We start from the raw sequence: 27,010 nt of genomic DNA on the forward strand, positions 1-27,010 counted from the left end.
CTTCCTTCCTTCCTTCCTTCCTTCCTTCCTTCCTTCCTTCCTTCCTTTTTTCTTTTTTTTTAAACAACCTATTGAGGCACAGATGTCAAATGTTTACGTGTGTATTTACCTGGGATGCTGTCACCTTAATCAAGATAATGAACATATACTTTGCCCTAAAAGTTTCATAGTACTCCTTGGTAATCCCTTTTTTGTCCCCATTTCTAGACAATCACTATGACTATAGACTACTTTGCATTTTTGGATTTTAGGTATGTGGAATTATTATTATTATTTTTTGTCTAGTTTATTTCTTTTCATAATTTTTTTGAGATTCTTCCATGTTGTTGCATGTGTCAATAATTGATTTCTTTTTATTGCTGAGTAGTAATCCATTGTATGGGCATATCACAATTTGTTAATCTATTGGGCAATCATCCCTTTTGTTTTATAGAATCATGAAGTGTTAGAGCTGTGAAGGGCTTTACAGTTCACTTAATCTAAGAAAATCATCATACAGATTAGATCACTGAAGCCAGAACACTACGTAAGGATTTTCTTGGAGATCATTTAAAATTCAGATTCATGCCTCTTCCTGCCATTCAATTCCAGTGGTGGGTTGGACCCAAGATTCTATACTTTTTTAACAGTATCCTCTGGTGATCCTAATCCAAATGTGTGGTCTACTATACTTAAGACACTGAACCAAATGATTTAAATAATTTGTTCAAGATCATAGAAGGTTAGGACCAAAGCCTAGATTTAAATTCACAGCGTTTAGTTTTTTAAGTTCCAGCCTCTTCCCACTATACCATGCCAACACCAAATAACATCTGACACTCAGAAGCCTGACACTGTTAGCATGAATCATTTTGCTTTCTAATGAAAGCGAATGTCACAGCCCTGGGATTCTGAGCTATTCTCATCTATTTCCAGAAGAGGACATGGATAACAAATCCTTTGTATTATTCCTCCCTCCCTCTTTCTTTTCTTTTTTCTTTCTTTTCTTTCTTTTCTTTTCTTTTCTTTTCTTTCTTTCTTTCTTTCTTTCCTTTTCTTTCCTTTTCTTTTCTTTCTTTCTTTCTTTCCTTTTCTTTCCTTTTCTTTTCTTTCTTTCTTTCTTTCTTTCTTTCCTTTTCTTTCCTTTTCTTTTCTTTCTTTCTTTCTTTCTTTCTTTCTTTCTTTCTTTCTTTCTTTCTTTCTTCCTTTCTTTCTTTCTTTCTTTCTTCCTTCCTTTCTTCCTTTCTTCCTTTCTTCCTTTCTTCCTTTCCTTTCCTTTCCTTCCTTCTTTCTTTCTTTCTTTCTTTCTTTCTTTCTTTCTTTCTTTCTTTCTTTCTTTCTTTCTTTCTTTCTTTCTTTCCTTCTCTCTCTCTCTCTCTGCCTCTCTCCCTCCCTTTCTTTCTTTCTTTCTCTTTCTCTCTTTCTTTTTCTTTCTGACTCTGTCTCTCTCCCTCCCCCTTCCTTTCTTCCTTTTTTTTTCTTGTCATCAAATATGCAAATATAAGAAGCAATGAAGAGGGACAACTGTGGTATGGAAAATTATTTTACTTCAATAAAAAGTCAAGGCCCCTAGAGAAATTTCTGGACTTCATTATGTTTGAATACAACTTTGCCCATAGGTGTTTTTACTTATTTGCTTCTGGTGTCTCGTTTTCTGACTCAGCACTTTTTCTGAGTGACAGTCCCCAAGCCATAGCGATACATGGGGCTGAGTAGCACCTGCAGGGTCAAAGATGCTGAAAATTTAACCAGAGCTGAAGAAACTTTGACCTTAGAAACAACCACCACAACAAAAAATGTCATGGAAGCAATCTTATTCCCTACCTCTTTCTCTTGGTCATGTTAGGGAATAAGCCATAAAGTCTCCCTTGGTGTATTTTTCACTTGGGTTATTCTAATTTCAGTGACTTTTGAGCAGCCTTCCTCCAAACTCTGAAAATTTGAACTCAGACTGAAAAGCCTGAACCCTGACTTGATCTCTGGTGGCCGGAAATGTTGCTTCTATAGCACAAAGCTGGCGAAGCAAAGGTATCAAGATTGTGAAAAGCCAAGCAATAATATATCAGTTGAAAGAAAAGGGGAGCACAAATCGTACTCAATCTGTCAGAAAAATTTAATTCACTAGCGTTGGCATTTTCCTAACAATACTTTCATGATGAATTGGGTAATTCAAATGTGCTTGCTACTTTTGAAGCCCTAGAGTGAGAGCGGGCTTTATCCTGAGTCAATGAGATGAAATAAGAAAGGGCTTTGAGAACTCAGAAGCTTCCTGGGGCAGAATTGTGAAAAGGCACACAGTGTTCCTAGGCCCCCCAGAGGCCCTTGCTCCTCTTCTAGAATCTTTTCTTGCCCCATCTTTGCCAGGTACAGGTATTCCATTGTTTTCCTTATTGATCCTTAGTGTGAGCTATACCCCATCTTCAGTATCTGTGCTATCTACATTTACCTTTTAATATTATTTGTGGGCATAAAGGGCTCTGTCTTTGAGCCACAAGGCTTGGTAATGAGATAGAAGATTGGTAATTAGACAGAAGTTCTAATATGTGCTCATCTATTTATCACTTGCAAGCCTCTAGGCAGGTCATTTAACCTTTATAAGCCTGTTTCCTTATCTGTAAAATGGTAATGATGATCATAATCTGCCCATTTGTGAGTGGCTGTAGGGATTAGAGATAATATATATAATGCCTGGTCCATAAATGGTAATTAAAGGAATATCAGACATACAAGTGTCAGCCATGCAGGGCATGAGAACTTTTGGACTTTTCTTTTTCTCTTGACAAGTCGACCTTTTAAGAACAACTGAAACTGGATTACCAGAATGGAGAGCGACAGTCACTTACTCAGGGTGGCTCTATGTACTACTCCCGCTGTATATCCACCTAATCTGTCTACATGGTCGTTGTAATCATGGAGCTTGAGTCTTTAGAGAAGTTGTGAGAGTCGTAAAGCTGACTGGGTGAGTGTTGAATGGAGAAGGGACTCCAGCATACTTGTGAGCTTAGCTATTTCAGTGTTGCTGTATTTGAAACACGATTATGAATACATGTATATACAGGATGACAAGTGATTGCCACGAGTCTGACAAAGAAATAAATCTCGTTACTTTATGGTCACACTTTTCTGATGGTACAATTCTATTTTGCCAAAATGTATATCTGTGTTTATGCACATATGCATGCTCCTCAATGGCTTATTTCTATATCCAACCCAAAATAAATACAATAAAAACTGTCTCTTTACAATCCTCTTTACATGTGTTATGACAGAAGAATTCACTGTGATTTCTGTTCTCGGGTAATGAGAAGCTGTGATAGACATTAACAGAAGAGGCTTGAAGTGGAAATTTCCCCCAGATTTTCTCACCGCCTCCCTCCAAATTTGATATGCTATGATGTTTTTGGTCTTATTTATTACAGTGTCTGGGTGGAGATGTTGAGAAAGAAGAGATGAAGTGCTGGAATCTAAAAATGAGTAAACAGCTGTCAACAGGAGAAATCCTGAAGAAGTGTCCTAAAGCATGGGGAAGGTTTCAAGAATTCGTTCTTGCTGCTATTGCCTATAATCAGAAATTAGTAACCTATTGAAATGGTATTAGTTAAATACCTACATTATAGATAAAGACTATGGAAATTGCATTAAACCAGTGGGAAAACATACTGCAATATTCAACCTAGAACAGATTTCTGTCTCTGGAGTAGGTAGCTCGCCTGAAGCGAAATGGTTCTTGGAAATCAATAACCTAATTAGCCTCAGGAGACTGGGTTTTCTAGACTTAGTAGAGCAGTACAGTTGCTAGAACATATGCCCATGGGCATCCACCTTAGTGGAGAGATCATTTTTTTTTTTTTTTTTTGTGCAGGCTTTAGAGCTCTGAAGAATTCAGAAAACAGCTCTCCAGGTGCCCAACAACCATTTATCAATATTACAGTTGGACTCATTGCTCTCCCTGCCCCGGAGCTTTTGCTGAAGTCTCCTTCCAATCAGTCAGCTCACGCTCTAATCCGGTTAATACCGCTGAGCACTGGAGTCCCTTTCCTGCTGTAGCTTTTCCTCTGTCCAAGGTGAAAGGGGAAATGTTTAGATTCACGAGAGGGCTGTGTTTTCCAGCGTACTGAAGCAGTATCAGACATATGTGAAAAAAAGGAAGCAAATTGTTTTCCTTCTTCAGCGGATAGATGAGAAATCTGCGTTGTTTCTCAAACTCAGGTAAAGTCAGACTAGGTATGTTTCTGTTGCACAGCTTAACTGACTGCCAGGTGTGTTAAGGAAGTTTGTTGATGATGGCATTCAGGTATCCAGAAGTGCTCAATTTGGGCAGATAGTGGGTACACAGCATAGGGTTTGTAAGACGAGGCCCCACTAAACTCAGACTAGAAGGTTGTCTTTGCTACTACCTATCAATCTCTTTTCCTACCAATCAGAATTTTTGTGGAAATTACTGACAGTTTGAATTATATCAGTGACATGTGATAGAGGTAAAAAGATAGATTCAAGGATATTAAAAAAGTAGTCTCAAGAGGAGTTGGTGACTGTATTGGTTTCCTGGGCTGCTGCCATGAGTTTGGTGGCTTAAGACTAGAGAAATTTATTCTCTCATAGATCTGGAGACCAGAAGTCTGAAATCAAGTTGTTGGCAAGACTGCATTCCCTCCAAAGGCTTTAGGCAAGAATCCTTCCTGGCCTCTCAGCTTCTGGTGACTCTAGGCATTCCTTGACTTGTGGCTTTCTCACTCCAATCTCTGGCCTCCTCCGCTTTCCCAATCTTCCTTGTCACATCTCTTTCTGCCTCTCTCTTATAAGGTCACTTGTTGAATTTAGGGACCACACAGATAATCCGGGATGAACTCATCTCAAGTTCTTTAACTTAATTATATCTGCAAAGACCCTTTTGTCAAATAAGGCCACATTCACATGTTTGAGGATTAGGACATGGACATATCTTTTTGGAGGTCACCTTTCAACACACCACAGTGACCACCTGAATACGTTAGTTTGATTGAGAAGGTGCCAGTGAGGATGAATTCCAAGTACCTGGTCTGGACAGATGGGAAGATTGTGGTGGCGAATACCTAGGGAGAAAACATGAGAACAGATGCTCTTTTTGTCATTTAGTTTTGGACACTGAGTTTTAAGTAGGAGATGGAGAAAGTGGACACTTAACCTTACCATTTTGCCTCATATTGGCGCAGTCTTGAGATTTCAATGTTATTCAATTAGCTGTCGTGAGAGTAGATAAAAGACTATAGCATTCCAGAATTGGGCATTAGATTATTATATCATCCTTGTGAAACTTTACTTTAAAAATACTTCAGGATAAGTAGTATGACATATGAGTGAAATTAGTTTTTCATTTATATCCTAGCAGTAGTTAGTTAGCATTTGAAGTCTCCTGATCAGCAATCCATTCTCCAGTCATGACTACCAAGCTCTTCAATTATTGCAGTGGAAATCTGCACATGAGGATTTGCTAATTAGCATAAGAAACATGAGAAATAATTTTTCACTGCTGAAATGGGTAATATTCAACATATATTTGACCCTAAAGTCCAACCACTCTTGCATGAAAATTTATGGGAATCTGGCGAGTCCAGCTACCCAATACCTTTGGAGAAGCCCTCAAGTGTTGAGCTCACTTAGTCCTGGGTCCCCCACTTCACAGAGCACTGTTGCCTAATCAGTATTATGTGAGAGGTGAACATTGCCATTCTTACCATTAGAACATCATGGCATTGACCTTGGAGTAAACCTTTCATGCAAAGTGTCTGTGGGTGTATCTGAAGACAAAGAGTAGAACTTCCCCAAACTTATCAGTTGAGGTTGACTATTTTTGTGTCTACTTGCTAATAAATGTTGGAGAATTTGGCAGAATTTAGCTTAAGACTAACTTTCATCCTAGCCCACCACTTGTTAAGGAGGATATGGGGAAGTTGAGGTAGACTCATCTAGTTCTAATCCCCAGAGGCTATAGACTAAAAGTTCTATTTACCAAAAGTCTCAAGCATTTGTTGAATGAACACATTAGCTTGGCTAACTTTGCAACAGAATCCCTAGGCCTTTGAGCCCAAAGCCCTGCAAGGACTATTGACAATACACTCTCCAGGTGTCCAAAAACAGAAAGGGTACCTACAGACTTGGATAAAAAGCTGGGATAGTGATTTCTTCATTCATAATCTGATGACAGTGGTCTGTCTGAAAATAGGTGTTATATAGTCACTGCATAAAACATGGAACTCAGTGATTTCTCTGACTGGAGAGTTTGGATCCTCTGAGAGTTCACAGAATTAAAAATGTACTAATAGTGGTGTGCTATGCATACAGCAGGCTCAGTGTTGGGGGGGTGTGTGTGTATAGTGTATATATACACATATGTAATATATACACATGTAATATATAATATATACATATGTAATGCATAATATATATGTAATATTTTTGTATATGTTCTACTTTTATGAATAGGTATACATATATACACATATATATGCATTAATCTACTTGCATTCACAGTAGAGTGGTGCACCCATTTCAGGGATTCTTTGGCTTTAGCAAGATCTTCTATATGTATACCTACTACACACACATACCCCCCCCACACACACAGACCCAGATAGTTATAAACCTAATGGTTTATAACTAATGCTTCAAAACTGGTGGACAAATGAATGATTGCTATTAGATATTTGCCTCTATAAATGGATAATGTTCTTGATGATTCAAATAATAGTTATTACTAGAAAAATAATAGCTTTCAAAATTTCAATAAACCCATGTGATTTGAAGGAGTTAACAATTTAGAAATTACCAAAAAGGAACAGTTCTAGTAATTTAACAATACTGTTGTTTCTGTATATCAGAAATTCACCACCGGGTTTATACTCCTGAAGGAGTGTCCGTAAGTGGCAACCAACAGAAGGAATTTGTTGAAGAGAGAGCATGGAAGTATTATAAATGTATATTAAGGGTAAAAATCCCTAAAACATTTTATGTTTCTGAGAGTAAATTTTGCATATGAAAAAGAAAATGGCTTCCTGTCAGTTTTAGGGAAGAATGCAAGCGAAGAATGTGAAATACTAGCTACTTACTTATAACTTTGAGCGGTATTTTATTTTCTCACTATTTTTGGTGAAGGAATTAAAGACTAGGAAGGAACAGGAAACGTGCTGAGGCTTTTTCTTGGAATTATTTTCTAAAGAAACATATGCAAAAACCTGAGTAATCATTTGGAATTGAGACGCCTCTTAAAGTAGAGCCATTGAGTGTCACATAGCTACCCGAGTCTTAGGTCCGAAACTGAACAATGTGAGAGGCTGTTGGCCAGAAATCTTACTCTGATAAGAGGAGGGGAAGGCAGATAAAGAAAAGGAAACAAGGGAAAGGTCGGATATTGACCTAGTAAGAAACCTCGATTCTTTTCTTGTAATCATGGACTCATAGGATCTTAGCAGCAGAGTTCCCTTAGAGGTCACCTAATTCTGTCCCCTTGATCATATGGCAGACAGTGGTCACCCTGGCCCCCCTCCATGTAAGGCAGTATTTACAGTTCACACTGCTCTCTTTGCTACACTGCTTTCTCTCTTGTTGAGTCCAACTCCCTACCTCTTTTTAGGTTTGATGGGTTCTGGTTCTGTCCTCCGGAATACAGGAAATAACTCTCCTCCCTCTTTGGCCTGACAATCCTTCAAAGACTCAAAGAAAGACAGCTGCCATCTCCCTGCCTTGTCTTAAAATAAATGGATCATCAAGGACAGTTATATATGTCTGAGGTTTGGGACGGCAGGGACATTCTGGGGAGATGTTATAGGGGAAGCGATGTGACAACCTATAGAAGAGTCCCTATGATGGATTTATTTGTCCTCATCTCCAGTTTGCTTGGTCACAAGACTTAAGAAAAAGAATTCTAATGCTATTTTGAATGTTTTATTCTTAAGTGAAAGCTGAATAAAGTCTGGGAGTCATGAATTGAGATATGATTTTTAAATTGCTATTTTCATTTATTATTAGCCCAATGTTATTGTCCTTGGTTTTATGATGCAGAAAGAATGAATTCAGTGCAAAAAAAAAAAAAAGATTAACATGATGTTTTGGCAATGCTTAGACCAAACGACAAATGATTATTTTATATGTGCTTTTTTTTTTTTTTTTTTAAATCTCAGAGCCACAGCCTAACAGGGACTTGCAATTTGAATGCAAACTGGAGGATAGAGAAATCACCTAATCAACATTCTTTTGGACATCTGGTAGTGCTGTGCTGTCTGTAATGTACTTTAATACACTTTCTCATAGACAATGATTTCGTTTCAGTGTACAGGAGCAGTTTCAGAGTACATGCAAGAGATGGCTAGTTACTGTTTAGGAATACACTACGGGAAGAGTCATCCAACACTGGGGAGATGCGAGTCAGAGATCTACACTCTCAGACGAGCTACTTAAGCCTTTAGCTAGTTTTCTTCTTAATTTTTAATCAACACCAAAGACTTTTTCATAGTGATAATACTAGAAATATGTTTATGCTTATTAGAAATGATTTATGTATCGATAAAACTAGCAATGATAAAGAAATGTGGATTTGCTGAAAATGCTGTGCAGGCATTCCTGGTCTCGCATTCCCCGGGGTAGAAGAATCTTGCAATCCCCATAACTGTAGCCTTCAGAAAGGCACTCCTGACTTCTGACTGACTCAGTGGGCTCAGATTTGGAAGATTTTGGTCAGTTGACTCCTATTAAAAAGTTAGATAAATCCTGCCACTATAAATAAACCTTTCATTCAAGGAGCCCTCAGAGTACCTAAAAGGATAGAGATCTGGGACTTTGTCAAGCTTACAGAACAGTTTCTTTGACTGCTTTTGTGCCCATTTGCCTGCATGTGTGGCAGAATTCCATCTGAGACTTACTTACATTGTTATCATCCTACCTGGTAGGAAGGATGTAGGAGAAAAGATGGCCCTCACCCAGCTCTAGTTATTGAAGATGTGAGATTGGAATTTTGTTCAAGAACATTCACTCTCTCCTCTGCCCCCTACCTCCCCTACCCTCATGTAAGAAGTATACTTCCCAATGCTTTGACCTTGGGATGGTCATAGGACATGCTTTAGCTAATGTTGATGAAGGATAGTTGGAAGGCAGGCAGGCAGGGACAAGGGGCCCCGGCCCTAAGAGGAAACCACCCTTAAAAGGATTTTACATCTCCCTGGAAGGAGCCTTCCACCCTTTCACACATGATAGGTAGGTGACAAAAGCCTGATTGGATGACAGGTGCAGGGAGGGTTAATCAGATTCAAACAGCCTGCCCACAAACCCATAAAAACCCCTAGACTTGGAAACTCCAGGAGCACCCCTCTCGGGTCCCCTTCCTCCTTGGGAGCTTTGTGTTATCACTTTGCTATCACTCAATAAACCTTGCTTTGCTGCCCACTACTCTGTCTGGTCTACGTCTTCACTTACTGAAGCGGTGTGACCAAGAACCATGGGCACCGACAGAGAAAAACATCCTGTAACAATGTAATATTAATGTTCATGACAAAAGCAGGGGCTTAAAATATGCCTGGGCAGGAGGCTTGCCCTCACTCATCTTGGCCAAGACCATGAGAAGAACATGCCTTAGGTGGTGCTCTGGGACAAGGAATCTGAGAAAGAGGGACCAGACCTGGACCCAACCCGCCACACAGACTCGGCCAGCCAACAGCAGGGCCATGGTAGTGGACCTTACAGAGAGACGTAAGTGTTTATTGTTGAGTGCCACTGAGATACTGTGGCTATTACGTGGCAGTTGCTGACTGGGGTATGAGGCTACCCATATTTACTCCCCAAACCTAATAATCATGAATGTCCAAATTGGATTAGGTAGTAGGCACTTTACAAATATTGCTTCATTTCATTTTCATAACAAATCTGGAGCTAGGCCTTATTTTTCCCATTGTATAGATAAAACGATCACAGCCAAAAGAGATAAAACAACTTGGGCCAAATCACAGAGGAGGAACAGAAGGGGATTAGAGTCCATCCTCCTCTCCCATTTCATGGCTCTTACCGACTTGCTTAGATTGAATTAAACCTTAACTAAAGCTGTATCCATGCACAGCAGAGGGACAAAAACTGAACCCTTGACCCAGGGAGGGTCATTCATGTGCACGTTCATTCATTCAGTGTATGTTTAATGAGCATCTGCTATGTACCAGTGCATTGTGGGGATTTAATGAGAAGCATGATCAGCGCTGCCCCTGCCCTCACAGGGTCCACACTCTTATCTTAGTATAGATTTGTTTGTTAAACACATGCTTCAAGTTTTGTTTGTGGTGTAAGGATTATGGCCTCATTCCACAGTGTGTGTATAAACAAGCTCTAGACAAAGGAGTCTCCCTGTATTAAACCGTGTGACTCTTAATGCGGTGACCACTAACTAGATGGAATCCAAGTAACAGCTAATCTCACGAATGTGTCCAACTACTAATGATAAACATGAGTTGTTGCTCCACAGAGATGTCTTCCATGGTATGGGTCAGCGAGTTTGAGAAAAATAAAATTACTCCTACTGTTCTACAGGGAGGGAAAAAAAAAAGCGCAATGAGATATTATAATTCTTGTTAATAGACATTATTAAACCCAGACGATTTCTGAAATTTTGGAATAAAAATAATCTACTGAAAGAATGGTAAACCAGGAAAGATTAAAAATTATAATTAAAGAATCGGAATGACATTTGCTATCAGTAGCATCTCAGCAGACTATCTGAACAGTACACCACGCAAGGTAAATTATTTCTACCATAATAATGGTATTTACTCTAATACAATGGCGTACTAGAAATCTAATTGCAACCTGCCAAGGATTTAAAAAAACACAGTTATAATGTAAAAATGCAGGAAGAATAGATATGATCTGTATTTTTAAAAGAACATGGTAATGTTACTATATGGTTCAATTTTCAGATATCAGGATTTAATATAATAAGAAAAGACAGAAAATGAAAATTGGGGAGATTTTTGAATAGGTGCTTTAAGAAGGGGATTTGCGACCAAATGGAAACAGGCTGATTTTGATTACACTTTAATATGAGATAAAGTAAAGATGAAGTAAATCCAAAGTAAAACATAATTATAAGTTTCTGCATAATCCCTGGCAAAAATATTAAAGATTAGATTCCAGAATTGTGTTAGTACCTCTATAAGACTTTTACCAATCACAGTTACCCACTGTACATTAAGCATTGTCAGAAAACAGATAAAATATATTCATAGATGGGAACAATCATAAAGGTATTAATAAGATATCTGGATTTTAGAGTTTTATCTTCCTCTTTCTGAAATAGTAAAAAAATAAATTACAACTTAAAATAGAAAATAATCCATAGAAACACCAGAGTGGGAGTGAGGAGACAGAATGCTATGAATTCAGTTCTAAGTTAAAAAAAAATAAGTGCAGAGTATTTTTCTATTAAGAAAGCATGAAAACACCATGTTTTATACTACCTCTTGATTTCTTTTCACAATATCTTGTGCATATGTTGACAAATTCCCATGGGAGCACATTTGGATGGGAAGACAGATAGCGAATCATGTAGGTTAATTAACCAAAAATTCAGACTAGTAGTCTCAGCTCCACAATGGCTGAGAAAGATGGGCATTATTCATTCTAACAAAAATAACCCTCAATGTGAACAGAAAAATCAACAGCCCTTAACTTGACGATAATCGATAGATGCAGTACTACATATAGGACATATAGGTGAGAATTAGAGCTTCATTTCAGGCGACTATCTGAGATTTGGGAATATCTGATTACGAAGAATCTGAAATGGGCCAGGTGTTGATAGAAACACTTCATGAAATGTGGCCACCATCCATTCTATACTCTAAGAAACCAACAGTGTGATGATAAACCTAGTGATTCGGGTGCCTTTTTGTCTATCTACCTCCAACACAAAAGCAGGTGGACATACACAAAATAAGCTGAAAATAACTGAAAACCTTGATGAGTGATAAGACACCATCTGCCAATGCTCAGTTGAATGTAGTTTTATGGGTATATTTTGCAGGAATGGAGACAGAGAGAGAGAGAGGGAAGATATTCTTTTTGGAAATGGATGTGGACATTTTACAAAAGAAATTTAAAAAACAAAAAACAGAAGGCACTGTAGGTAAGGAGGTATAAGTTAAAAATTGCATTCCTATAGTAGGTGATCTCTGAAGAAATTATTTAACCTTATTCACCTTATTCATAGCAAGGTATTTTTCAGGAATATGTAATTAAATAATGATAATATTAATTTCTTACACTTCATAAAGGAAAAGGATATGTTATGTTATTAAAATACTACTTTCCTGAATTCATTATTAAAGATAGTGACATTTGAGGTGTTTGGAGTACTAGAAGACCTAAATATGGTTATGAATTTATTACATTATAGAAAAATGCGTATTTTATTTCTGATTATAATGGGCAATTTGGATAAGAAGAATCATAAAAGCAAAAGTTGATGAATCTATAATCCTATCATACAGATTATGGGTGTTATGATTTTTACACATTTACTTCCAGTAATTATGCCTGTCCCTTTAAAAAAATAACATATATATATATATATACACACATATCATGTGTACAAATTTATGTTCTATTTTTCTTAATATCATATCAGAAAAAGTTCCTATATGATTAAATTTTTTAATAAAAACATTTTTAGTTGCTGTGTAATATTCCATTCCATAAATGGGCTGTACCTTTCATGTTCTATTTATTTATATATTTATTTGGGGATGTGAAGTGACTTCAGAATAAACATCTTGTATTTTGGGATATTTTCTTAACAAAGATCTTGAACACTGGAATTCCTGAGTCTAAAGCTAAATGTTTTATGTGATGCTAGGGCAAACATTGGCTCTCTGTTTGCCAGACTTGTTTGATTTTCCTCCTGGGCACAAAGAGAGAATACATTTCTCAGCCTCTCTTGCAGTTAGATGCGAACTCAAGAAGGAATTCTTTCCACGGGAATATGGACAGAAATGATGGAATGATGTACATTCCCGGTGTGGTCCGTGATCACCTCTCACACAATGCTCAAGCCTCTCTCCCCTCATCTCCCGGCTGTATGTCAATGCAAGGTGAGTCTGAAAGGCAGTTGAGAGAGCAGAGCATCTGTCAGACTCTTTCTGAAGGATTGGGGAACAGAATACCCTTGATTTCCACTGCCTCTAATTGATACTGTATGTGAGAATAAAATTCTCTTATGTTAAGTGACCAATATTTGGGGGGTATATTCATTTTAGTGTTAGCATAATCTTAACTGATGGGAATGTTGGCATTGGAGGTACAAGGTACAACTCTCTAAAAAAACCCTAAAATATGTGGAATTGGCGTTGGGGGGGTGAGGCACCCGTATCAGAAGATGGGATGGTACAGACCCATGTAATATAGCGATAAAATATGTACTAAGTCTGTTGCTGGCAATAGCTCGAGGGTAGATCAAGCACTCACTGCACCTGTAGCTCTAGGGGAAGAGACTGGAAAACAGAATTTTGTAGTGTGTTGGTTTTTACTGGTTTCTACTAGGAGGATGTTAGAAGAAAAAATCAGTCTGTCAATAGCTAAATGATTTTCAGGTAGAAATAAAAAGAAATTTGGAGAGAAGAAATTTGGGGCATCAAAAAGTTGGAAAGCTAACTGTTTCTAGATCCCAAACAATAGGAACTATGATTGAAAAGGCCTTTAAGTGATGGCCCAAGACCAGATTGAGGGCATAGTCTTCTTTGTCCAGACTCCCATATGATCTCAAGGATGCTGGCCTTTAGTTGTGTAAGTATTCGAGAAAGGCATGAAGGTGAGGAAGCAAGGAAAGGAATCAGGATTGATAACTATAATTAGGAAAGAATTTTGGGTGGGGTTCCTGGCATGTGGAACGGAGTAGAAGCAAATGGTTTAGAAGCCTACTAAGTAAAAACATATTGCCAAAGAAATCATATTCTGGACTAAAAATGTCTTTGAATGCTTAAGCCTTAAAATCAGCTTGGACCCCCAAGCCTGCACAAGCAACCAATGAGCTGAAAAAACGGTTTGGTTCCCCTGGAGAAAGTCTCCATTCCCACTGTAAATATGACCAAGATGGAGATGGACCAGGAAAAACCTCCCAGAGGGCAAAACCAACAACCATGGATGCAGGCTTCTTACAGAAAGCAGAATCAAGGTCAAGGCAAAGCACTTCTCCACCCTAAAGGTAGGAGTTTTCAGAATTCTTGCCTAGCACAACTGCTATAGACTAATGACTCATTCGTCCAGCATCTTCCCTTTTTTGAATAGAAGTTGGGGTTTTTTTGTTTGTTTGTTTTTGGTTTTGTTTTTTGGTGTGTGGGGGTAATTATAAAAAATGCTGTTTGGCAACAAAAAGGAATGAAGAATGGATACATGCGACAAGATGGATGAACTATAAACACATTATGCTAAGCGAAAGAAGCCAGAGACAAAAGACCACATACTGTATAATTCCATTTATATGACAAATGGAAAAAAGACATATCTATTGAGGCAAAAAGTAGATTAGTGGTTGCCTGGTACTGCGTTGGGAGTGAGGAATGGGCATGAGGGGCCTTGGGGAGTGCTGGAAATATTCTAAAGCTGGACTGTGGTAGAAGGTTATACAACTCTGTTAATTTAGTAAAAAATTAACAGAATTGCATACTTAAAACAAGTAAATTTTATGATATGTAAATATATTCCAATAAATTTTTTTGCTTGTTTGTTTTTAAACCTGCTGGTGAACACAGGAAAACAAGCACTTTCATACCTTAGAGTGAAATTCTGCTTAACCCTTTTGGGGACATCTAGTAACAGATATAAAAGTTTCAAGTGTTTGTATTCTCTTACCCGGCAGTTCTACTCCTAGGAATTTACTTTAACGAAATAATTGAATACATGCTACAAGGTTGTTTCTTGCAAAGTTGCTTACAATATTGAATGATTGAAATAATTTAAATGTCTATCAATAGGGGATTGGTTAAATACATTAGACTATATCCAAACATTGAAATGGCCTACAAGTGTGATCTTACCATGGAAATCTTAATGTATTTATGTGGAAAACTATCCAACAACAACAAACATGAAGTTAAAGTATGGTGTTTATGGGTAAAATATGGGCCCATTTATGTTTACAAAAACATGGGAGTATAAGGGTGGAATATACCAACTTTCACTTTTCCTAAAATATGTGGATTTTTTTCAGCCACCATATATTATCAAGACAATAGCAACAAAGACATGTACATTTTGGAAATAATCTGTCATGTTAAATTGAAATAAAAATCAGATTAAAATTTCATGTCTTTGATATGTTTGTATGAGTGGCCTTAATTTGATTAAATTCAAAGATATCCCCCCTCCAGTTGGAAAATAGTTAAATTTATGTTCATGTGTAACTCATTTGCTTTTAAGTAACCCATTTGACATACATTTTTATATTTTAATTTCTTCGACACTGATGAAGTAAATCTTATAATTCACCTTCATTTAATTTTTTCTGTGGACTGATTTTAATTAATAAGTAATACCATAAATAAAATCTGGTGTGTGTTCTGGAGGAGATTTGACACTGTGTTACAATATATGAGTTCTTAGGGTCTTTTAACGAAATAAGCTAAAATAGTCAGATGTGGTTGGAGTAGCAGTCACTCTTCTTACCCTTCACAATTACCTGAAAACAAACTGCAAAGAAAGTGTTTAGAGGTTAGATTCCTACCAGCAGGTAAAGGCAGAAAGAACGTGTACATTTCCTTTATATGCAGAAGTAAATATTTGAGGAATTTTTACATCAAATAGCCTGGAAGAAGTAAATGTGACTCGAATAGTTCTTTCTTACAGTATGTTACAAAAACATCTGCTTAAGAGATTAGGATATTTGTTGATAGGTGCTATGATCCAAAGTAAAATATCTTTCTGTACATATATCAATCAAATCTAGCATGAAAATGAGTAAATATATCAGGTCGTGTATCAGAGTTTTCTGAACAGATTGAAGTCACTACCAGGGGCATATAACAGAAAAAAAAAATCATCCTCTTACAAGGCAATTATTTTCAGAGCTCCTCTGACATTAAGCAGTAGGGCTAAGGCTGTGTGTTAGAAAGTAGTAGTGCTTTGCAGTTTATTTCAAAAAGGAACAAAAATAGTATATCAGTAGGTAATCTAAGTTCCTGGTCATGTAGGTCTCAACAGAAAACTGTGGTTTAAAATAATAAAACCTGAATTGAGTAGTGTCTGACAGATGAGTAATTAAACATTGTGTGGAAACAATGAATATTCCTGACAATAAAAATAGGGTATGTAGATGTGAGGAACAGAGAAATATTTGGATATGAAGCACGGAACATTAAGTGCCTGAAAACAGAAAACACTGGGGCTACTTGAGAGAGAAGGTACTGAACCTTTTGTTTTACTTAATATAAGAAACTACCATTCCTTTGAATCTTTCTGTAAAAAGGAAGATTAAGGGCTTGTCTTGCAATTTACTATGAAACTACCATGCATTTTTAAACAGACAGACAGTATTTAGAATTGTATCATCATTTCCAACAGGTTACCATTTGCCCCTAGCACAAACATCGAATGGGAATGTCCTATCTTTGGACTGGACAGTATGTTGTGACATCATATTCTTATTTCTCTAGATCAGATGCCATTTTTGAGCTTCACCTTTTAGACAGGAGACACATTTTCTTACGAGGGGATCCTAGAGTCCAGGGGCAGCCAAAGGGTTGGACATCTCCAGATCACCATTACTGCCCCTTCTCCCCAGCATTTACTCACAGCGCTTCTTCACTGTTATTTTGGCCTTGAGGGCAGAGGTTCAAAACTTTGGCTGCACATTGGAATCACCTGCAGAGGTTGAAAATTTTGTTAGCTGGCCTCATCACCAGCAAGTCAGATGTAAGTGGCCTGAGGTGGGGCACGGGGACTCGAAGTCCCCATGTGATGTTAATGTGTAGGCGATATTGCAACCCATTTTCAAAGTATGATCCTGACAGGCAGCAGAGAGGGAAGCTCCACCCCAGACCTCCTAAGTCAGAAACCCTGGGGGAGAATCTGTGTCCTTGCCTTTTTTTTTTAAAGATTTTATTTATTTGACAGAGAGAGACACAGCGAGAGAGGGAACACAAGCAGGGGGAGTGGGAGAGGGAGAAGTAGGCTTCCCGCGGAGCAGGGAGCCCGATGCGGGGCTCGATCCCAGGACCCTGGGACCATGACCTGAGCCGAAGGCAGACGCTTAACGACTGAGCCACCCAGGCGCCCCATGTGTCCTTGCCTTTTTTAGCTCCTAACGACCAACAGCCTCTCTCGGCTTGTGGCTCCCTCCTCCATCTTCAAGGCCAGCAGTGTAGCACCTTTAAAGCTCTCTCAGATTTGGATCCTTTCTTTCTTCTGTCACATCTCTTTTCCGATCCCTGAGCCTCCCTCTTGAGGGGAGCTCTGTGATTACCCTGAACTCATCCAGATAATCCAGGAGAATCACCCATCTCAAGCATCTTCTTTGTATCTGTAAAGTCCTTCTTGCCATGCAAGATTCACAGATTCTGGGGATTAGCATGTGGATGTTTTGGAGGGACCATTATTTATCCACCATACATATCAAGAGACAGAAGAAGGGGGGGAGCATTTTCTGATAGGAGACCTTTGGAGACTAGACTGGTGGAGAGTTGAAAAGTAGCTCCTTGGGGGCAGTTTGTTGTGTGCTTAAAAATCACTTGAAAATCTGTAAAAAGTGCATATTCCCGAGTCCTGTCCCCAAAGATTCTGACTCAGTGGTTTAGTTTGGGAATCTGCATTCTACATGTCAGCGCGCTCACATCTCCCCTTCTCAGAGGTATTGGGGGCAGGTGATCCACAGACCACACCTGGAGAGACGGCCAGGGGGGAGGTGGTGAGAGCTCAGAGCCTGAGACCTCCCCGACAGCAGCATCATTAGAAACTCCAGTAAACAGCAGAATTACTGGGAGGAAATGTGAAAAATACAGTTTTCCTGAGCCCCATTCCAGGAGCTTGTGATCTCAGAGGTCTGGAGAAGGCCTTCTAGGTAATTCTGATTGAGCATGATTGCCCAACCTCAGAAGAATTCCTCAGTGTTCTTGGCAGTTCTACTTGATCCGGCTCTAGCCGGCATATCTCCTATTTTCCTATATTAAAAAAATGATTTTCCTCGCTAATATTCTTTTTCTTTGTGACTGATTAAATGATGGATCGTGTTAATTCCTTATTTTGTGTCCCCGATGGCTCTCTCAGAGCCCGGCACACAATGGGTACCCCATAAATGTTTTTGGAATAAATCAGTGGTTCTCAGACTCTATCTACCCTGTGTCACAATCACCTGGAGGGCTTGTTAAAACACTGATGGCTGAGCTCTGCCCCCAGAGCTTCTGACTCAGTAGGCTTGGGTTGGGCCTCAGAATGTGCATTTAAAACAAGACCCCAGATGAAGCTGGTGCATCTGGTTGGGGGAATCACACTTGGAGATCACTGGAATATATAGAGTTTGAATTGTTAAAGTTCTAATTCTTTTATAACAAAATGAAAATTTTTATATGTGATTCAAGGATTTAAAGCTCTTCCCAGTTTTTGAATTGTCCTTATTTTTTTCATTATTTCTATTTTTTCCCTTTAAAATTTTTATCCTCTAGAAATTGAAAAAAAAATCATATTTCTCCAGTAATAGCTGTCCTATAATGTTTTATTGTTTATTTCTTCTCTATATGTGAATTCTCTAGTGACAAAACAATTGAAAATATTTAGGGGAGTTCCTATTGGTAAAGAATGTTTTTAAACTGGTATCTTCAGCATTGTGGATATATAATCTAACCGTAAATTATCTTTTAGCCTGAAACTTTAGCTTGATTTGCATTTTTGCTTGGTTGGTTCTTTGATTTTTTTTTTTTTGTCATAGTCCTCAAAGGGGGTGAAAACATAAAGGAAAACAGTCACATACACATTATGAGACCAGTTCCCACTAGAAGCACAAGACAATTAAGAAAGATAAGTCTTACCGGGCCATTTGCCCAATCTGCAAGTATACACTGAGACCTCGCAGTGTATACTTTTTATTATAGAAACATAAAATTCATCCAGTATATGTTTTTCAGGAAATTTTATTTCTTCAGAAGAAAGCTGACTTTTCCCTCTGTATTTATCCAGCTAGAAATCAGACATAGGGGATTGATAGCCCTTATATCTACCTCTTCAACCTAAGAAATACTTCTTATGATTTAAAGGTAGCTTTCCTTATTCATACCAAATTATAACAGTATGCTTTCCTCATAAAATACTCCTCAAAGCGTGCAGCAGCCTTGCAGGCAGGCTTATGCCTTTGAATCTGGGCATAGTAAGTTTCTGGTGGTGAAGTAATAAAAGGTATCGATTTTATTTATTGTACTCTCATGAAAAGGCGGTATAACTGGATTGATGGAATGGAGGATTACTAAAAATATTTTTATAGGGCTGGGAAATTTTAATCTTGTAGATACTGCTGAATTTGACCATAATGTTGGGCTGAAAGGAGGCATCTTGTAAACAAACGTACACAATGAAGTACCCTTGCATGGCTGTTAGGTGTCGATACATTTTTATTGAGTGCGTTCCATATTTTCAGCACTCTGTTAAATCATTTTCTATCTTTTTTTTTTTTATTATTTGACAGAGAAAGACACAGTGAGAGCAGGAACACAAGCAGGGGGAGTGGGAGAGGGAGAAGCAGGCTTTCCCGCTGAGCAGGGAGCCCGATGCGGGGCTTAATTCCAGGACCCTGAGATCATGACCTGAGCCGAAGGCAGATGCTTAACGACTGAGCCACCCAGGAGCCTCTCATTTTCTATCTTGAAAGGGTTTTTTTTTTTTTTTTTTGCCTTTTGCATACCTTTAAAAAATACAATTTGGCAAAAAAATTGGTAAAAATATTTTTTATCATCACCCAAAGTAGGCATATTCGAGTTAGAAATTTTAAGATATAATTTGCATACAATGAAAAGCACAGATCATAAATGTACAATTGGATAGATTTTGACAGAGGCATACATTCCTGTACGCACCCTTGATGAGCAAGTTACAGACGTTTTCATCACCAAGAAGATCCCCCCAAATGCCTTCCCAATCAACCCCTCTCCCTCCCACAAATAATCACTGATCTGATTTCTGTCTCTTCACTCTTTTGGTGTCTGGCTTCTTTCACTCAAGCACTGTCAGTGCTTTTGAGATTCGCCCCTGACACTCATTGTATGGGGCACGGGCATCACGGACAGGATCTGAGGATTAGCCTTTATTTCCTCCACTCCTCCCACGTTGAAGCCATTTCTCCTTGAAGTGCAAGCCTTGGACTTCCTTCATCAGTATCACTAGGGCCCCACTATCATTTGACCGTATTAGATCCGAATTTAAATACAGGGTAGAGGACCTATTATTTCTAGCAAGCTCTGGGATGCTGATTACATTAGTGATTGACATTATTGCTTTAAGCAAATATTCTGTGAATATAAGGGGTTAAGGAAAGGGCTAGAAGAATATGAAACAGAGTGGCCAAATTGTTCCCAGTAATTCATGTTGATGGATTGAACTGAGCAGGTTTCCAAGAATACCACGGGCTGCAGACAGGTGAGGCGACAGGAGCAGGAGTCCTGGGGGCCAGGCCTAATTAATTAGACAGGAGCTAGAGAACTGGACCGGAGCATCTTATCTCTCCTTTTCTGAGCCGGAAAGGACGGATTTGGGCAAAACATAAGAGGAAAAGGAGAAGGGAAGAAAGCGAGACTGTTAGTTTGTGGTGTCTCAAAGGGAGAGAAAACAGATTTCAGTTTACCTAAAGAACCAAAGCCCTTTCTTTGCTTTTTCCTGATCATTCTCCTCCCACCTGCTGCCTCCCCGAGGGCTGCATGCCTCACCTGTGTTTTCCTTGTGGTTGCCTCCCAGCAGAAATGAGTATAGCTCAAAGAAGAGCAAGCGTATCAGGACTTCCGAATCACTGGTTGAAAAACACAGGCGGAAGAAAGAGGACCTTTTCTCTCCTGGATAGCAATAAGGTGCTTAAATACCAACGTGATAAGAACAAGATAAATAATAGCAACAAGCCCTGTGATGCACTCAAAAATGTCAGGCTGGTGCCACATGCTGTCCAATGGAATGTTCTGAATGATCTCGGGGCTGGGAGGGAGAATATACTTTTCATTTATACGATTTATTTTTTTCAAGCGCCAAACGGCTGCGAAACCCTCCCATCGCTGCAGTGAAGTGTCTGGTCGTCTCAGGCTTGCAGTTGCTGTCGAGACCCTGAGCACAGATAAACAGGAGCCTCGCATTTCACCAGTCTTGGCTCCGAGCGCCTGGGGGCATATCTCCCCGGCTGACGTCACCCAGCAGTTCTGAAGAGCGGGGCTCAGAACGAAGGCCTCTGGCTCTGCTCTATCAACAGGCCAATGCATCCCCACTCTCTACTCTTCTTGGGCCTTTTCTCCTCTCTTCTCAGGGCAGGGGTGGAGGGGAGACAGGGTAACTGAAGCCGGTCTGACCATTAACCTAGCTAGACCTTTCCTCTTCCTCAAATGAGAAGCTTTGGCCTATACTTAGGTCCATTGGGTATTTTGGAACATAAGGTATATTCCCTATCGTTAACTGGAATATCGTCTCACAAAAAGACAAGGAAATCGTCACCTTCATTCAGTGCCTGATTGTTAGTAATAATATTACTATATTTCATTATACTATATTATATTGATATCTTTTTTTTTTTTTTAAGATTTATTTATTTATTTGAGACAGCGAGAATGAGAGAGAGTACATGAGAGGGGGGAGGGTCAGAGGGAGAAGCAGACTCCCTGCCGAGCAGGGAGCCCGATGCGGGACTCCATCCCGGGACTCCAGGATCATGACCTGAGCCGAAGGCAGTTGCTTAACCAACTGAGCCACCCAGGCGCCCTATATTGATATCTTAAAGTTATTATAGTATACTATAAGTATATATTACTAAGTATAGTATAGTATACTATAGTATAATATAGTATACAATAAGTATGTTAACACTGTAATGATGTTAATAATGTTGGTAAGAACCATCATTTTCACTAAGAGAAGGAAGCTATAAATATAAAACTTAAAAAAAACACATAATTTCCAAAAATTTTATTTATTTATTTTTTAAATTCAAGTACAATCAACACAGTGTTGTATTAGTTTTAGGTGTATGATATAATGATTCGACAATTACCAGTAGGTTATTTTGATTAGGTTTAAACTATTTGAATATTTGAAATTTGAATTTGATGTATCTAATATTCAAATATATTTGAACTGTGAATATGAATTTGTTAAAATTTAAAATGTTAAAATACCTCAGTTCTGACCACAGAAGAGCCCCAGTAGCAATGACAACCCAGTAATAATGAGAATGTCAGCACGAAAACAGTGGTCTCTGACTACCATTCCCCACTAAAGGAAGCAGGGATTCTTGGAGAGATCTGGTTCCAGGTTTGGAGTGGCAAATGACCAACCGAACGAGATCATTTTGTTATGCTGGCTAAAGGTGGACAATTTTACTCTCAACAGGAAAAGTGATGGCAATTTATTGAAACACTATAACTAAATAAATATGCCTGAATTTATAATGATACTCAAAAGAGAAAGACGAAGTAACAAACATAATTCATTTATCACTATTGGAGGTAGTCTATTAACTCGTCCTCCGAAAATTAGTAATTAATGGGAAAAATAAGTCTTGATCTGCTTTTCATGTGAAAACTCTATTTTAAAAATGTTAAAATATAGCCCTAGTTAGTGAGGGAAAGTGTTCTTACACAAGTATTCTAGCTAGTAAATGTAGAAGAAATGATAAAATTAGAAAAATTCACCATTTTACATTTAATGAAATAACTGATTCAAGTAATAAACATTCATGGAAGCTAAAACTAAGAAGCAAAATATTAATGAGGAACTGGATATTATTCCATGGGAACCAGAAGGTCACTCCACAACTTTACGACTAGGAATCAGGCAGTCATCATCTCGATCTACTGATCAATCAGCATCATTAAAGGCAGGGCAAATAGATACCATGTATTTCCTGGTGTGATGTCATAAGAAGTACAGAGGAGTACCTGTGAGACATCCGTGGCAAAAACGTTAGCCCGGAATCTAATCAAGCCTGTATATCTAACTTCTGGGTTACGGAAACACTGGAGATGGGAACCATGTTGAAAAAATCAGCAGAGTCCAGAATGTTATGGAATAAGTGACCCAGTCTCCTAAGAAGGCAATGCTTGAGAAGAGGGTGAGAGCGGAGATGAACATGCAGATAAAAAGAGTCGTAAGAGACATATCAATCTCAACAGCAGCAGCAACAAAATTCCCCCGTTAGTTCATTGTATATCTTGAATTTTCACATGTATTTTGGCACAGGACTGTGGTTGGCCTGTTGACTGATGGAGGGCTTCTTCCAACCTCTTGTGGAGGATGTCGCTGGCTGGGGATTCCTGCATCCCTTCCCAAATTCTCTGCCCTCCTCTTCCCTCCACCACTGAAATCCAGACAACATAAGTTCATGAAACTAATAGCAAGTAGAGGGGCATAAACAGACAGAAAGAGTTCTTACTAAAAATGGAGCGTATCTGAGGCAGTCAAAGATTCTGGGGGGTCGCAGAGTCCAATGCTGTAATAAAAACCAGGTCATTTTGTGACCAATAATAACAGCTATAGTTACATATGCTGAGATAAAAGTAGCCAAATCTCAGGCTGCATGGTAGAAATCATTGTGCGTTGTGCAGGACTGTGCTGCAGGCAGCTAAAAAGACATGTTCCCTGAACTGTGCCTAGAATATTAATAGTCTGTTAGAGCTCTCTTAAGTGTCAAATATAGGTAGCTGTCACGGCAATAGTGGTCTAAAATACAAACCCCATGTAATCAGGCTCCTCTGTTTAAAATTCAGAACGTGCTTATGTACATGTACATGAGTGTGTGTGTGTGTTTATGTGTGTCTGGTTTTATTTAACTTGTAGTCACTCACACTGACAGAATTACCTGACATCTTTTTAACAATTTTAATTGGGCGAATTTCTTAGTGAATCATAACTAGATGCTGAGCAATTCTAAGTTAGTGGCAGAGACTAAAAAGTGGCAGAGACTATCTTTAAAAAGGAATATTAGGGTATAAAATAAACTTAATTATGTAACATACCATAATCTACCTAGATTAGGGATGGTTTCCATTATTTATTTATTTATTTTGTTCGCAGATTCCTTTGAGAAGCTTCTTAATATTTAGGATTCTCTTCAGAGAAAGACATAAACATATGAAAAACTAGTCAACAATTTCAGATTTCAATTTCAATTTCAATTTCAATTTCTCCCTGACTCCCCCACAGAGGCAGATTTCATCTTCCAAAGATGGCCACGATAATAGTTTCCATCCCACGTGCTTCTCTGCAGTGTGACTTGCTGCTCCCTAATCAAGAGGTCAGCATCTAATTCTTCTCCCCTTGCTTCTGGGAAGGCCTGAGTGATTTGCTGAAACAAAAGAATGCAGAAGAAATATTCTGGAACTTCTGAGATTAGATCATAAGAGCCTTGTAGCTACCACCTGGGACTTTGGAACACTCCCTCTTGGGACACACCCTCTCAGGACACTCCATCTGTGAGTTTAGCCACCATGCTGTGGGGGTCACAAACTATAAGGAGAGACCACATTTGGCCACTCAGTTTGACACATTCAGCTGGGCTCATAACCAACAACTACACCAACTGCAGGTCCTGCGAGGGAGCCATCTTGGACACTCAACCCAGTTGAACTCAGATGATTCAGCCTCAGCTAATATCTGAGTCTATCTTTCTCACTGAGCTGTTTGACTGCCTTGAAATCACATTTGCAGTGGACTTATTGTCTAATATTGTGAAAGTTACTTGGTGCTTACAGGAGAGGCACCATGAGAGAGCTGCTCACCTGAGGCCAGCTGACCCACAGAACCATGAGTGATGATAACAAATTGTTGTTTTAAGCCACTACGTTTTTGGGTGATTTGTTACATAGCAATAGATAACTATAACACCCACCTACCCCTGTTGAGAACCACTGCTCTTAATGATTTATTGGGAAAAGGAGATCAAGGTAGTAGATTGTAGTTAAAGGTTCTTAGATCCAATAATTTACTAGCTGTATATTTGTATGTTTTATAAAAATCACTGAATTTTTGCAACCTTTACATATGTTCTGATTTGAGTGGTTTGGTTTTTTATTTCATTTACAAATCAACAAGGGTACAACTGGCTATTCAGAGGGGTTTCCTACTACAACCAGTAATTCTTATATAGTGTTTGGTATCATTCTATATTGGATTGGGATGGTTCTCACATTCAGTTTCTCCTCCCTTCTTCTCTTTCCCCATCTTCTCTTCTGGTGTCCTCTCATGGCTACCCCCCCACGTATACGTGGTCAGTATCTCAAATCCTCATATCACCAACCAACCGCCTAACCCTGATGCTTTGATTTTTAATGCCAGCTAACACTGAGAAGAAAAACCTTTTGAAAGTAGTTGTTTCTGTGCTTCGACCCAGAAATTCGACTTTTAGGTGTTTTTTTTTTTTTCCTTAACAATGAATGGTTAATTCAGATAAAAATTTAGCTACAAGGATGTTTGTCATAGCATCACATATAATAGGAGAAAATTGGAAATAATCCAAAGGCACATTAATAAGAGACTTAATAAATAATGGCATTCTTACACTACAGAATACTATGTAACAGTCAAAATGAGATAAAACTATATTGACCTGGAAAGATGTTCAGTATGTTAGCAGATGTGATGTGAGTAAGGTTTTAAATGTGCTTGCAGAGTTTGGCCTGGCTTCTGGAGCATCTGTGATGTGCCATGAGGTAGTGGCCATCTGTCCAGGTGATTACTAGTCCCAGAGTGAGGGACATGAAGAGCAGAACCGAACTTGAAGCAGTCAACTCAGCCAGTGCACAGACCAATGAATAAGAAATGAATGTTTGCTGCTGAGAGTCATTGAGGTTTGTGGATTGTTTGTGAAGTGAAAATCTGACTAATACTGTCTGATTCATTACTCATTAGTTATGGTGATGTTTGTGTAGCTCTCCTATGCTAAAAATATAGAAACGGGAAATCTCATTAGATGTAGAAAGAAGTGCTATGGATTACCCTAGGTAACCAGTAAATATAATATATTTATACTGCTTTATGAGTATAGTCATAAGTTTGAGAGGAGTCTATTTATCTTTCTCACTGAGCTGTTCGAATGCCTTGAAATCACATTTGCAGTGGACTTATTTCTAATATTGTGAAAGCTACTTGGTTGATGTTAAAATGAATGAGCCAGACTTCTATGCTCTCCCTTCCTTTACTATTCTTGTCTGACGTATGGTGTCACATGTGATTGTATGCATTTCTGTATGTGATTTCCAAGTCTTGAAATGCAAATATATTTTTACCTATAAAATGGGAATCTTTTGTTGATGTAAAATGTTGCTGTGGTAAGTATTCTACACCTATTGTACACTTGGTTCCATTTTCCATAAGTACTTAGAATCTGGTTCTATTAGTGAAGGTGTATCATTTCCTTAAAGCAAGGTTCTTAACAATGGCACTTTTGACGTTTTGGGCCAGATGGTTACTTGTGGGCAGCTGTCCTGTGTATTTTACCATTTTGGCGGCCTCCCTGGCCTTAGCCAAGAGTAACACTCCAGATCCCTGAGTCCCTGCCCTCCACCATCTGCAGTCACTGACAATTAAAAATCTCTTCCGACGCTTCTGTATGTTTTCTGGGAAGCAAAATCATCCAGATGAGAACCACTGCCTTAACAAGTGAATTTTAATGGTTTTCATACCTGGTTACACATTAGAATAATCTAGTAAGCTTTTAAAAAATATCTTATTTTGAAATAATTTTAAAATTTACTGAAAAATTCAGTAATAGTACAAAGAACTCTTTTGTACCATTTATTTATAATATATAAATATTATATATGGAGTATAATATAATATTTTCCAGATGTACATTTTCATT

Source organism: Neomonachus schauinslandi, chromosome 3 (genome assembly GCF_002201575.2).
Source record: "Neomonachus schauinslandi chromosome 3, ASM220157v2, whole genome shotgun sequence".
NCBI lineage: Eukaryota > Metazoa > Chordata > Mammalia > Carnivora > Phocidae > Neomonachus > Neomonachus schauinslandi.